The following is a 14,029-nucleotide window of genomic DNA, read 5'->3' on the forward strand; positions in this document are numbered from 1 at the left end:
CTTGTAAGCTTGGTCTGGTTTTAAGAAATTCCCTTAATTTCTGCTTATCAGGAAATGTCCCAATTTCACCATCATATTTGAGAGACAATTTTGCTGGGTACTTAATTCTTGGTTGGAAATTTTTCTCTTTCAATGTTTTACATATACCATCCCATTGTCTTCTCGCCTGCATGGTTTCTGTTAAGAAATTCGAGCTTAGTCTAATTGGTTGCCCCTTGTAGGTAATTTTTTGTTTTTCCTGTGCTGCTCTCATGATTCTTTCTTTGTCTTTGTCTTTGATAAGTTTGATGATGATATGTCTGGGTGATTTTCTTTTGGGGTCTATCCTGTTTGGGGTTCATTGGACTTCCTGAATGGATATATTCTCATCTTTCATCATACCAGGAAAATTCTCTTCCAACAAATCTTCAACAATTTTGTCTGTGGTTTTATTTGTCTCTTCCTGTTCTGGAATTCCGATTACATGTAGGTTATTCCTTCTGATGGTATTCCACATGAACCTTAGGCTTTCTTCATTTTGTTTTGATCATTTTTCTGATTTATCCCTTTCCAAAGAAGTGTTCAGGTATTTGTCTTCAATCTCCTTAATTCTGTCTTCCATTGATTCAGTTCTGCTCCTTTGCCCATTCAATGTCTTATCTATTTCTGACAATTTAGTATCTTCTGGATTTCTGTGTGTAGATTTTGTATCATTTCTAATTTTTCATTTATTTTGTCATTTTGTTCTTGTATTGTCTTTTGAATTTGGTGAACTGCATCACCTTTTGGCTTACAAAAGATAAAGAAGAGAGAAGCAAGCAGAAGGAGGGAATCTCAGTACCACCAAGAAAGAAGAGCCAGGATCAGGGTGCTTTCTTTGGACATGGGGTCCCTGTGCTGAGAATCTCCTAGACCCAGGAGAACACCGATGCCAAGACACATGGAGATTGCCAAGGAATGTTGGACACACAAATGTTGAAAGGAGACAAGGACCTTTCCCCAGAGCCAACACAGAGAGAAAGCCTTCCCCAAGAGCCAGCACTGAATTCAGATTTCTAGCCCCCTAAACTAGGAGCTCTGGTAGCTTAGTGCCTAAGGCAGTTGACTGCTAACGAGAAGGCTGGTGGTTCAAACCCACTAGCCACTCCTCGGAAGGAAGATGGGGCAATCTACTTCCATAGTGATACTGCCTCAGAAACCTAAGGAGGGGTCACTATGAGTCGGGTCCGACTCCACGGCACATAACAACAACAACAGCAAGCTATGAGAAAATAAATTTCTGTTTGTTAAAGCCATCCACTTGTGGTATTTCTTTTATAGCAACACTAGCTAACTATAATATTCACTGAGCACCTATTGTGAGGGCCAATGTATATCCTAGGCACTGAAGTACAAACAGATAACCCAATCTCTGCTTTCAGGGAATCATAATCTCACGGGTCTACACAATGAACTGTGACTCTGAGGCATAAGCTAATAGAATTATAAACAAAGGTTTATGAGAGCACTGGAAGGCATTGGCTGTTCAGTGGGAGAATTCTTGCCTTCCAGACAGAGATCTGGGTCAGATGCTCTGCCAAGCTCCCAGACTAAGACCAACTAAGAAGAAAGGCCTGCTGATCAACTTCTAAAAAATCAGCCAATAAAAACTCTACGGATTACAATGGCTGAATCCCATTGTGCATTGACTCAATGGAAATTAACAACATGAGAGCACAGAGGAGGAAGTGATTAACTTCAGTGGAGAGTTGGGGATGGTGGTGAACCCAGGAAGTTATCCCAGGGCCAGGTGTTGAGAATGAGTAGGCTTTTTGATGGGCAGAGAAGTGAACAAAGAGAATTCCAGGAGAACAAATAACATGGGAAAAAGCACAGTGATATCAGAATGCAAAGTGAGAGAAAATACTGAGAAGCAGGTTAATTGCACTTAGATTGGAAAGGCCTTGAAGGCCAAACTAAGAGTGTGAACTTCCTCCAATTGGCAATAGAGAGATTCTCTATGGTTTTTAAGAATGAGAGATGAGATAAATCTGTGTTGAGAAGAAGTTCTAATAGAAGAGGAGGGACTGAGTGTGGAGGGGGCACTTCAGGCAGACAGTCCATTTAGGGAACTGTTGTAATTGTCCCAGAATGATCTAATAGGCAGTAGCTTTCATGATGCCAAGCAGAAGATACTTCAAAAGGATGATTGACAAGACTTGGTCCCTAATAGGATATGAGTATCACCTCAGGAAGTAGGCCTCTCAGATATCTGTCACTGAATCAGGAGACCTTTCTCTTCCTGGCAGGTGATTACATATTCTACTGGTACCCAAGGAGTCATCAGGATAGACCATAGATCACAGATTAAGGAAGAGACAGGGTGGCTCTCCTGGCCCAACACTCTCTGGTTACAGATAAGCAAAATGAGGCTCAGGGAGGTGACTCCAGTTGGGTTATCTCTCCTCTACTCCAGGCTCCTTCCTCTGAACCACATGGATCAAATGCTCAGCCTCCCCTGGACCTGAGCCCACTGTGGACCCAGTGCCAGGAGGTCAGAAGTGGGAGGCTGCAGTCCTTGTGTCCCACTTCCTCAAGTCTGTCTTTCTCCACACTTCAGTCCCTACCCCAGGAGGTCTCAGCTGTCACAGCTGTGATGCCTGCTCCCTGCCTGCCCCCAGACACTCAGCCCCAGAAGGCCCATCCCATTATGGCTCTGCCAAAACAACATCTGGGGGAATTCCAACAGTCTCAGGGCCTCTTCCCTTGTTTTCTGTCTGGAGATGAAGGGGGTTAATCCTGGGCCCCCAGGAGTGAGGATGAGGAGGGTTTACAACCTGTCTGTCCTCTAAGTTTGGGAACGAGGCCATAAATTTAGCTTCAGATCTGCTGCTGTCCCCAAGTCCATGTGTTCCCCTGTTAAGTTTCTGGCACTTTCAGTCACACCATTGGGGAAGGCCCAGAGAGTGAAGGTGTGGGAGGTCACATTCTCAGGGGGCAACAGACTTTTAACAGCTACTTTCCATCCTTTTGCTCCTATGATACACTTAGGGATTCACAGAAGCAAAAACACACATTTGGAGACCTTTGCTGCAAATACTGGTCTGGCCATCTGTCCACATCTCTCTCCCCTCCCCCAGCACCTACCTCATCTCTCACTCACTCTCTCTCACATATCCTTAACCTTCCTTCCTTTCTTCCTTTTCCCTTCCCTTATACAGGACCAGGCTGCCCATGGACACTAGTGGGTCAGTAGGGCACAGCAGCTGAGAAGCATCCCTCAAGGGAATAGATTCCCTTGAGCTGATTCCATCCCTCGCATGGGGCCTGACATATGGTCAGTGTCAGTCACAAACTTGGTGAATCAATAACTCTTCCCAAGCCCTCCTTTCCAGTGAGAGGACAGCAAGTCTGTGTGAGCTGTGCAGGGTGATGGGGAGGGGAAGCAGAGGTGAGTTTGGTGAGCACATAATAAGCTCTGGGCTCTTAGTCCCCTGACTTCACATCTCCAGTGACCTCCGCCTCCACTCAGCTTCCAACAGCCACACATTCCCAAGGCTAAAACTCTGAATGCTGACTCCAGCTCCAAAGCCCACCTCTGTATACCTCCAGAGCCTGGCACACAAAAATAGCAAAGATTCCTTGAGCAAGTGAATAAATGAATAAGTGAATGAATGGAGCAAATGTTACAGATGGGAGCTGGTCATAATGGAAAGAGCACTAAGCTCGGTGGGAGATCCAGGTTCTAGTCCTAGCCCTGCCACTGAACAGCTGTGTGACTGTTCCCATGGCATCCTGTTTCATCTCATGGCCTCCTTTTCCTCACCAGAAAAATTAAAATTTTTGTGTAGATGACTTCTCACACTCTTATTTATGAGAATTGACAATAACAAGAACTATGAGTCATTGAGCATCTATGATACTTAGGCACTGGGCTAGGTGCTTTCTATATATTACCTCTCTTATACCAATTACCCTGTGAACAACTTAATGTTCCCACTTTAAAGATGAAAAATTGAGGTGAAGAGAGAATGAAGATTGTCCCTGCCATATAGATAGCAGATTGTGGATTAGAAATTAGGTTGATCAACTCAAAACCAATATGTCTATGAGTCTTATGTCTCAAGATCAAGTAAGTCTCATGCTTACAAGGACTACTATTTGTCCTTCTCAAACACCAGTTACCAAACTAGTTACTACAGAATGGATTCCGACTCCTGGTGACCCCATGTGTGTCAGAGTAGAACTGGGCTCCAGAGGGTTTTCAATGACTGATTTTTCAGAAGTAGATCACCAGGCCTGTCTTCTGAAGTGCTTCTGGGTAGAATCTGACTTTTTGGCTGAACACATTAACTGTTTTCACCACCTAGGGACTCCTCTTTTAAAATAGAACCTGGTTATTGTAGGTCTTTTTGAGGTGATGAGGAGGAACTGGAGGTGAAGGCCTCACTCATTCTACCCTTTGCCTGGGCCTGCTCCCCACCCATTCAGTTCAACCAGTCACAAGTCTGGTGTTGTGGCAGGGGAGAATGATTGGGTAGGGGGTCCCTATAGGGGAAACAAAGAAGGACAGGGTTGTTTCTCCCCTTGAGCATCACGTAGTTGCTGAATGCATCAGGTAACTGTGGGCTTACTGTGCTAAGTGCCTCTCAGATAGGATGTTCTGAGCAGGGTTCACAGGCCAAGGCATCAGAATGGCCTGGATTCTCATTATACATGCCTGGACCTCACTCTGAACTTCTGAATCAGAATTTCGGAGAGAGGCTGTTTAATCTGAATTTTTACCAAACTCCAGCTGATTCAATGGCAACTGGGTTAAAATTTAGGAATTATTGTCCTAAGCAATCACCTGGTTTGTAGGGACTTGAATGCCCAATAGGAGAGTTTTAATTAATGCTATAGTTAATAGGAAGCCACTGAAGTTTTTTAAAGCAGAGGACTGACATCATTAGGATAGTATTCCAGGAAAATGACTCTGCAAGCAGCATTCAGCATGGATTGAAGTGAGGAGGACACAATACCAACCAGGAGGCTATGGCAATAGTCTAGCTAAATCGTACCAGCTGGGGGAGGGAGAGCAATGGGAAATTGCCTATGGGTAAGAGGGCAAAAACAGGAAAGATGTTGCAAATGTAGACTTTAGCATTTGTCAGCTGATCATCAGGGACACAGCTAAAGATGTCTGCTGGGTTGTGAGCCTGGTAACTAAAAAAAAAAAGGCAATCTTATTGAGAGAGATAAAGAAATCAGAGGTGGGGAAAAGGAAGAAAATTATTTTGATTTGTTCCATGTTGAATTTAAAATGCTAGAAAAATATCCCAAAGATGTCCAGTTCTCAATTGGAAAAAAAAATGGTTGGGATCTCAACAGTAAACTGAGGTTAGAGATTAGGGTCTGAAATTTATTGTACATCTTAAACAAAAATCAAACCCCCTGCCATTGAGTCAATTTTGACTCATAACATAGATATATATATATATATATATATACACACACATATGTATTATTGTACATCAAAAACCAAAAAAGAAAACTGCCATTGAGTTGATTCTGACTTATAGTGACCCTATGGAACAGAGTAGAACTGTACCATAGGGTTTCCAAGACTGTAAATCTTTATGGAAGCAGACTGCCTCATCTTTCTCCAGTGGAGCAACTGGTGAGTTTGAACCTCCAACCTTCTGGTTAGCAGTAGAATGTTTTAATTACTCTGCCACCAGGGCTCCCTTTATTGTACATCAGGAGTTGTAAATTCAAATACCTATAGGAGCAAGGCAGATAACACAAATGATGATTAAGTATAATAAACAACAACAACAACAAAAAAACCCCAGCATAAATCCATTATAAATGTCAACCACCACTTGGCCTCTGTAGGAAGGCAATAGGAAATGGTGGAGACTGTGGTAAACTGGAGGGCACATTCCCTGTCTCAGGGGCCAGTCATTGCCAAGCAGGAATATAGGACCAGTGTAAACAGACATTTTTAAAGAGAAACCATAAATCTATTGATTTAAAAAAATACAACACTTTCTAATAGCTAAATGTTAACAACTAGTTTCTAAACACTATGTGGGCTAAACAATACATGTCTGTGGTCAGCTCTACCTCTCCAGCTTTCAGTTTGTGACTTGTGAGCTACATAAAAGAGGTAATTGTAACTACGGATGGGATTAAGGAGAAAGAGTTGAGCAAAATGAGAAGAGAGACAAGGACTGAACCCTAGAGTGCTATGACCCTCCCATACTCTCAAGTTTGCTTGCAGGTGGGCCCAGGGCTTAGTGACACCCTGATTTTTTTAGCCACTGGGTATCTGGTAGGAGCTCTGGTGGTTTAGTGGTTAAGGCATTTGACTGCTAACCGAAAAAAGTTAGTGGTTCGAACCTACCAGCCACTCCTTGGAAGAAAGACGAGGCAGTCTGCTTCCGTAAAGATTTATAGCCTTGGAAACTCAATGGAGTCACTATGAGTTGGAATCAACTTGATGGCAGTAAGCTTGTTTTTTTTTTTTTCTTTTTTTTTTTTTGAGGGGGTGGTATCTGGTCATCTCCCATTTGGTGCAGCAAGTGGAGCCTATGGGCAGCTAGTGAAGTTTTGATGCTTTGCAGGTTGGATGCCAGCTAGGGGAGGAGCCTGCAGCCTGTACCCAGCCACCCTTCATGGCCATTCTTACTCTACAGTAAAGTCTCTGCATCCTGGCTAGAGCAGGAATCTTGCTTAACACATCTTAGATGCTCATTTTCCTACCAAAAAGTCCTTCTGTTGCCTAATTTAGGTGTTTTTCAATGGTGGTTGAGCAGTAGAAACCACCACCACCTCTCTGTTGGTGGAGATTCATGTGTTGTTATGATGCTGAACAGGTTTCAATGGAGCTTCCAGAGTAGGACAGACTAGAAAGAAAGGCCTGGCTATCTATTTCCAAATATCAGGCAGTGAAAACCCTATGGATCACAATGGTCTGATCAGCAACTGATCATGGGATGGCACAGGGCGTGGCAGCATTTTGTTCTTTTGGGTGTAATGAGTTGGGAGCCAACTTGAGAGCTGCTAACAACAACCACCTTCAGAGAACATGGAGGAATGGCTTACTTTTTAGCTTTCGGACGCCTCCAGCTCTCAAAATGTTCTCAAAAATGCTCCTAGGGACTTGAAAATTGTTGTGGTTTGCCAATTAGAAACCCCTTCGCTTATTTTTATTTTACCAAGACTTCCTTTAGTCCAGATGTGGACTAAGTAGTCTTCCACTTAGCCTCAAACCTAATCTTCTTTGCATTATCTCTTTCTGTCCCTTTTCTCAGTTCTCTTGGGGGTGGAGGAAGGGATGGAAAGACAGACATTTTTAAAATTGCTAATATCCTCAATTTCCTGCAAGCCTTGTTCACAGGTTTTAGGGACAATGTCATTTTCTTCTCTCCTTGACTTCTGTTCCTGATTCTAAATTCTCAACAGGCCCCAGAGAGGCCAGCCTAGAGTTGATCTCAAAAGGTACAACTTAGTGGGAACATGATAGGGAACCCAAACAGAGGGCCCAGACATTATCCAAAGATGCTTGCAAAGAGATACGAGTATATTTAGCAGTATTTCCACCCTGATTAGGAAGTGAGGAAGAGGCAACTGGTCCTCCCTGAGTGATGTTTCTTATCAGCTCTGGGCAGCAGAGCAGGGCTGTCACCCGTGAGTTCTGAAAAGAGGAAAGATCAAATTAGCATCTGCAGCAGCCACACTCAGACATCTCCGCCAAAATGTGCTCTCCCTGCCAAAATGTAAAAATTGCCCATGAATCAATTTCAACTTATAGTGACCCCACAGGATAGAGAGTAGGACTGCCACAGGATTTCCAAAGCTGTAAATCTTTACAGAAGCAGAATGCCACATCTTTCTCCCGAAGAGCAGCTGGTAGGTTCCAACCGCCAGTCTCTCAGCAGCTGAGCGCTTAACCACTGCACCAGCAGGGCTCTTTGCCAAAATATACACTATGCCAAAGTATATCCTCTCCACTGAAACACTTCATAAAAATGGCATTCTTCAACATACATCATTGTAGGTGCATTTTAGGAGTCGTTGGGTGACACAAACTGTTAACTAGAAGATTGGTGGTTCGAACCCACCCAGACGCTCCTTGGAAGAAAGGCTTGGTGACCTGCTTCCAGAAGGTCATAGCCTTGAGACCTTATGGAGTGCAGTACTACTCCGAAACATATGGTCTCCATGAGTTGGAATTAACTTGACAACCATTGATTTGGTTTTTGTTCTTTAGTTGCATGTTAACATCTGCAAACACACATCCATCCTATCCACAAATATAAGAGCACACATATATATTTAAGCACTCCTACAGACACAAATATACTACCTTTCCTATCCACACTGATATACATACACACATACGCATGCGTGCACACACACGCATGTACAGACTTAAAAAAATATATATACACACCACACAGTGTAGGAGTGAGCTGATGTCATCCTCCTGGAATAGCTCAGCCCAGCCTCTGCCTGCAGATCTGCTTCACTCAACCTCCAGTTCCTACATGTGGTCAGAACACTGGGAGGTAACCCTGGCAACCAAGTCAAGGCCCCGCAGGCACTCAAGAGAGAACTGAAAAAGACAAAAGTCATGTAAAATGACTGGGAGGTGGGAGAGTAAGGTTGTGTGATGACTTCATAGACAGGGCCTGAGCAGAGTCCTGAGGATAGGGACCCAGGTTTAGAGAGGATCTGGTTGGAGGACAGCAGTTTTGGACGCCACGGATCACTCTAGAGTAGACTAAACAGGTGGGCTATGCAAGTGAGTGAGGTGGAACCAGGACCAGAGGAGCCAGTGAGCCTGCGGCCAATGGCACAGAAGTTTCTGGTACAGATGAAGCATAAACTGAATTCTACCTTCATCCTCACCCCCTCCTACCACCACACCCTTCAGGGGTGGAGTCATACTGTCTGCATTTAATGTTCAAAATTCAGCTCAAGACTTAGGGAGAGAGAAACCCCACTGCCCTTATCCTGATGCATAACTCTTCCTTGGCTCTCCTTCCCAGAGGAGAGAGAGGCAACATGCAAAGAAAAAAAAAAAAAATCTAATCTTGGCTTTTGAGCTTCTTAGGATTCTGGTCCTAGTGATTCAAAGGCAGTTTCAAAAGTAATTTGAACTATAATGAAGTTGGCCCTATGAGAAACTGACTTGAGAACCCAAATCCTGAGTGGGTACACTTCCACTTTTTTGTGACTTGGGAATTTTTTGTGTGCGTGTGTGTATTTGTGGTGCAATATATATAACAAAACATTTTCCATTTTACCCATTTTTAAGTGTACAATTCAGTGATATTAATTGTATTCATCACGTTGTGCAACCATCACTGTATCCATTTTCAAATCTTTTTCATCCCCCTAAAAGCAACTCAGTATACCTTAAGTAATAATTCCCATTTCCCTCTTCCCATAGCCCCTGCATAATCATTAATAAACTTTTGTCTCTATGCATTTGCCTCTTCTCGGTATTTCATATAAATGGGATAATATAGAATTTGGATTTTTGTGTCTGACTTATTTTACTTAGTTTCATGTTTTCAAGTTCATCCATGTCGTAGCTTGTATCAGAACTTCATTTCTCTGTATGGTTGAAAAAACTTGGGGACTTTTAATATGGGATAAAGCGTCCGTGGGTGGCTCAAATGGTTTAAGTGCTTGATTGCTAGCCAAAGGGTGGTGGTTCGAACCCACCCAAAGGCACCTTGGAAGACAAGCCTCGTGTTCTGCTTCTGAAAGTTCACAGCCTTGAAACCCTATAGGGCAGTTCTACTCAGCACACATGGGGTTGTCAGAAGTTGGAATTGACTCAAAGGCAATTAACAACAGCATAACCCACTGCCATCGAGTTGATTCCAACTCATAGTGACCCGATTGGACAGAGTAGAACTGCAGGTTTGCAAGGCTGTAGATCTTTATGGAAGTGACTGCTTCATCTGTTTCTCATGGTGTGGCTGGGAGGTTTGAACCACTGGGCTTTTGGTTAGCAGCTGAATGTCTTAACCATTGTACCACCAGAGCTCCTTTAACAACAACAGTATGGGATAAATTAAGCTTCCTTTCACTAGTCTGTTTGTAGAGAGTAAAGGCGATGAGAAAGCAGGGGGACTACCTTCTGGTTCTTAAGAATTATCTATGCCTCACTCAAGGTTCAGGAACTAACCACCAATGATGAGGCTAAGACCAAAACCAAACCCAACCCACTGCCATCAAGTCAGTTCCAACTATAATGATTCTACAGGACAGAGTAACATTGCCCCCATAGAGTTTCCAAAGCTGTAATCTTTATAGAAGCAGATTGCCTCTCTTTCTCCCATGGGAAGCAGCTGGTGGGTTTGAGCTACTAACCTGTCAGTTAGCAGTCAAATGCTTTAACCAGTGTACCACCAGAGCTCTAAAAACCAAACTTACTGCCATTGAGTCGATTCTGACTCATAGGGACCCCCACTGGGTTTCTGACGCTATGAATCTTTACAGAAGTACATTGCCCCATCTTCTTTCCATGGAGCAATTGGTGGGTTGGAACACCTATCCTTCTGGTTACCAGCCAAATGCCTTATCCACTACGCTACCAGAGTTCCATTAGGAACTCTACAGACTAATGGAAAAGACACCACACACTGTCTTCCCGGCCTCCCTTGGACACTGGCTCTTGAGAACTAGCTGTGGCACTTGGTGAATGACACAAAAATGTCCATAAGGACAGAGTTATATTCTAAGGCAAAAACAAGGTGATGGTCTGTCAAAAGATTTTTTTCCCATCAGTTCTGGTTTCAAGAGAGGTAAGGCCTGGAACATCAGATCCTTGTTAAAGGCATACCCAGGAAGATGTTAAGTGTTTTCAGATTTAGGTGCCAAGAGACCCTGTACACCTACTGTCTAGCTCCCTGGCACTGCTATAACAGAAATACCACACGTGAGTGGCTTTAAAGACCAGAAATTTATTTCCTCAGGTCAGGAGGCTAGAAGTCCAAATCAGAGTCTCAGCCATGTTGATTCCTTCCTTGCAGGTAGTCTTGAGTGTTCTTTGGTTCCTTGTCTCATACACAACCCTCACAACCTTCCCCTGTTTTTACTTGAGAGCATATGCTGCTTTTTGCATAAATCTGAAGTGATTAGGCTTAGGATGTACCCTCCACTAATATGACCTCAAGCGATTGATTGATTATATTACATTATATTGCATTATGGAGGGTGATTATACTCCATTAGATAAAACCAAGATATAGGGGTTAGTATTGCAGCACATATTGGGGGGACATAATTCAACCCATAACACTTTTCTACACCTTGCTCCATTTCCATGACTTCCTTGGTGGTTGACCTTGGTCAATCTTGGTCTTGCTGACACCTGGTGTCTTTGGTCTGCTGCACCTCTAGGTTATCTTGTTTTCCAGTCTCGGTCCCATTTCCTGTAACAAATCTTTTTCACCTCAATGAGTAAAGGTAAGAGTTTCACCTGGCCTGATCCAGCTTCTGGGGATGAGCCAGTGAAGAGGCCAACTGTAAAATATGTTTATTATCAATATATTAGGATTCCAGGGCATTTTGATGAGTTAGATGAAACAGTGGAGCTATTTGAATCTGAGCTATCCTACTAAATGTAGGACAGATGAGCACAGTCACCTGTTCTTAAGGTCCCTGGGTGGCACAAAGGGTGAAGTACTCAACTACTAACTGAACGTTTGATGGTTTGAACCACCCTGAGGCACCTCACAAGAAAGTTCTGGTGGTATGCTTCCAAAAGGTAAGAGCCATTGAAAACCTTAAGGAGCACAGTTCTACTCTGCATACACGGGTTGCTTTGAGGCAGAATTGATGACAGCAACTGCCAATCTGTTCTCAAGCAGCTTACAAACTGTTGTTGAGACAAGATGTCAACCTCTAAAATGATCACTAACAGAACCAAACAATATATTATGAATGCCACATGAATGGTGTGGATGACATTGATTCAGCAGTAGGAGAATGGTCAGTGCAGGTTTCAAGGTAGAAGGCCAAACTTAAATGTGTCTTTATATTTACATTGGGGGATTGAGAGAGGTGGGAAAGAGGCAGTGAAGTATCCAGGAGATAAGGGCATGAGCCACTGTACAGGACAAAGCCAGGCAGGTTCGGGCATGTATGGAATGGGGATCATGTTACAGGGCAGGGATGGGGATAGCAGGCAGAAGGCTGAGGGCTCTGGGCTGCAGAGCTGCTGTGAAGTTTAGAGGAGAGTGACATGAGTGCCTCTCAGGAGCAAATGTCCACAAGATGGCAGAAGCCCATAAAGGCCTCATTGGCAATGAGTTGATTCTAACACAGAGTGAATCAGTAGGACAGAGCAGAACTGATCCATAGGGTTTCCAAGGAAAGCAGACTTTATGGAAGCAGACTGCCACATTTTACTCCCATAGGGCAGCTGGTGAGTTCAAATCACTGACTTCTCAGTTAGCAGGCAAGTGCTTAATCACTGTGCCACCAGGGCTCCTTCCTATAAAGGTTGTTGTTATGTGCTGTTGAGTCAGCCCCAACTCATAGTGACCCCTCCTTGGGTTTTCAAGGCAGTATCACTACAGAAGTAGGATTGCCCAACCTTCCTTCCGAGGAGTGGCTGGTGGGTTTGAACCACTAGCCTTCTGGTTAGCAGTCAAGTGCCTTAGGCACTACGCTACCAGAGCTCCTTCTTATAAAGGTGGTGGTGGTGGTTGTTGTTATGTGCCATCGAGTCGGCCCCAACTCATAGCGACCCCTCCTTGGGTTTCTGAGGCAATATCACTACGGAAGTAGATTGCCCCATCTTCCATTTTCCTTCTGAGGAGTGGCTGGTGGGTTTGAACGCCAGCCTTCTGGTTAGCAGTCAAGTGCCTTAGGCACTGTGCTACCAGAGCTCCTTCCTATAAAGATAGGTGGGCCCAAATTATGAAGGGCCCTGACTATCAGGCAAGAATCCAGACTTAATCTAATAGACAAATTGGGACGGGGATGTCTGAATGACCTGAGCAAGAGAAGATGAAGTAAACTCAGTACTTCAGGAAGGGAATCTGGGAAGGGTGGTTTGGGGATCCAGTTGGAAAGAGTCACTGCGATCAGCTAGCCATGAAGAAGCAACCAATCCTAGGACTGATCTGAGGAACAAAGTTCAAGGAGAAGCCAAAAGTGAGTCTGCATTTTCTGGCTGGAGAGACTGGGAAAGTGATGGAATCTCTGAGAGAATGGAGACCAGGAGAGGAGTTGGCTTTGGAGAAGATAGTGAGCTGAGGCTGACTTGGAGATGAAGACTGGACACGCAAGGGAAGGAACAGAGCAAGTGGTGGAAGGAGACATGACAGGATGCAGTCAGTTGTTAAAAAATAAAAAAACGGAGAAAAGGAAGCAGAGAGAAAAGGGAGAGGGCTAACTACAGTGAGGGAATGAAGGCAGGAAGGGATCGGGGAGGTACAGCCAGGGAAGGAAGGGGAGGGCAGGGGCGGGGGCGGGCAGGGCACAGTGTCAAGGAAATAGGGAAGCTGCTTCCAGACACTGACTGCCCAGAGTTGAAGGAAAATAAGGATTTACAGAGGCCACTCGGTTTGATTCATTTAATAAATATGCATGGGCATCTTTGTGTGCCAGGCCCTGTGCTAGGCTCTGGCATGTTGGTTAGGAAGTTATCCCTACTCATCAGACATCTACCAAGAGCCTGTGATGGTGCCAGACTGAGTTCTGTCCTGGGTGTGGAAGAGGAAGACTGAAGCTGGGTCCTTCCTAAAAGGTGCCCTCCTTTATGCAAACTTCAATCCACAATGAGAATAAGAAGGCTGGCTGCTGGGGTGGGGGGGGGGGTGGGAAGGAGAGGAAATGGATGGAAAAATGAATACTGACTGCTCATTCAAAACGTTTGGCATTTAAGTGATAGAGGACTAGAACTAGAAAAGTAGCTTGAGGGGATTGAGTAGTCTTGCAACACTTCCCTCCACCCCCCATCCTACCAAATAGGTGGACTTAGATGTTTCTAGGGAGCTCTGGTAGCATAGTGGCTAAGACAGTTGCCTGCTAACCAGACGGCTGGCGGTTCAAACCC

This window comes from Orycteropus afer, unplaced genomic scaffold (genome assembly GCF_000298275.1).
Source record: "Orycteropus afer afer isolate SDZICR_OR568_19922 unplaced genomic scaffold, OryAfe1.0 scaffold00075, whole genome shotgun sequence".
Classification (NCBI taxonomy): domain Eukaryota; kingdom Metazoa; phylum Chordata; class Mammalia; order Tubulidentata; family Orycteropodidae; genus Orycteropus; species Orycteropus afer.